This window comes from Macaca nemestrina, chromosome 14 (genome assembly GCF_043159975.1).
Source record: "Macaca nemestrina isolate mMacNem1 chromosome 14, mMacNem.hap1, whole genome shotgun sequence".
NCBI classification, from domain to species: Eukaryota; Metazoa; Chordata; class Mammalia; order Primates; family Cercopithecidae; genus Macaca; species Macaca nemestrina.
In genome coordinates this window covers 72011611-72013130 of record NC_092138.1, presented here as the reverse complement: position 1 = coordinate 72013130, position 1520 = coordinate 72011611, and positions in this window count along the sequence as shown.

Below are 1520 nucleotides of genomic sequence, written 5' to 3'. Positions count from 1 at the left end.
ACAAAGCTGGAGGCATCACACTACCTGACTTCAAACTATGCTACAAGGCTACAGTAACCAAAACAGCATGGTACTGGTACCAAAACAGATACACAGACCAATGGAACAGAAGAGGCCTCAGAAATAACACCACACATCTACAACCATCTCATCTTTGACAAACCTGACAAAAACAAGCAATGGGTAAAGGATTCCCTATTTAATGAATGGTCCTGGGAAAACCAGCTAGCCATATGCAGAAAGTGGAAACTGGACCCCTTCCTTATACCTTATACAAATATTAGCTCAAGATGGAATAAAGATTTAAATGTAAGACCTAAAACCATAAGAAAGAAAACTTAGGCAATACTATTCAGAACATAGGCATGGGCAAAGACTTCATGACTAAAACACCAAAAGCAACTGCAACAAAAGCCAACATTGACAAATGGGATTTAATGAAACTAAAGAGCTTCTGCACAGCAAAAGAAACTAGCATCAGAGTGAACAGGCAACCTACGGAATGGAAGAAAATTTCTGCAATGGCACCATGCAAAATGGCACCATGGCACATGTATACCTATGTAACAAACCTGCACATTCTGCACATGTATCCCAGAACTTAAAGTATAATTTTAAAAAATTATTTTTCAGGGGGCTATGTTTTTTATAAGCAATGATTTGTACATGCAGTCAAAAATTGTTAACTGTTACTGGAGTTCTGAGTTGTCCAAGGATCTTAAAATTATGAAATTTCCATAAATTCCAGATTCATGTCCAAGGATATTAAAAATTATGTAGGAATACCTCATATAAACATGGGTCAAACTACTATGAGGTCAACAGCAGCCAGTGCTTCTGCTATGGAAGATAACCATACAAGAAACAGATGTGACTTCAAGAAAAAGCAAAGAATTGTGTTTCAGTGTACATGCAGTGAAAACATACATCATAGATTTTTAAAATACTGAGAACAGGTCTAAGAACCTCATTAGTTGAGATCCTGATCTGGGAACTGGTGTAAAATAAGTACAACTGGGAAGATCCAGGGCAGGATAATTTTATGGACGAGTCAGGTGCAGTATGTTGTTTTTTGTACTTTTCCTTGTACTACAAATTGTTTTTAAATGTCAGCTGTATAGTAACTATGAGTACCTAATTTGAATTAGGGAGTGCACAAAGATATCTATCTTTCTATACATGTATCATAATCTCCACACTCACATGCAGGTACACACATAAAGAGATAGGAAGATGAAAGTCTGGAGGTAATTTTTAGAATGACTAAGGTATAGGAGAAAGGGAGGGGTCATTTGCTCAAACTACTAGGAAGCTGGAATTACAGAATTCTGGTAATTTGGAACTCTATACTCAGAAACTAAAGAACCTGGGCTTAATTGAGCTACTCCAGAAAAGGTTAACTAGTCACACACAGAACGAATGAGAGCAATTTCCTTCCTATCTTTGATTCTAATTTTAAAAATACAGTAATACTTTTCACAGAATTGGTTTTACACTCAAGTAACAACTCTTACACAAAG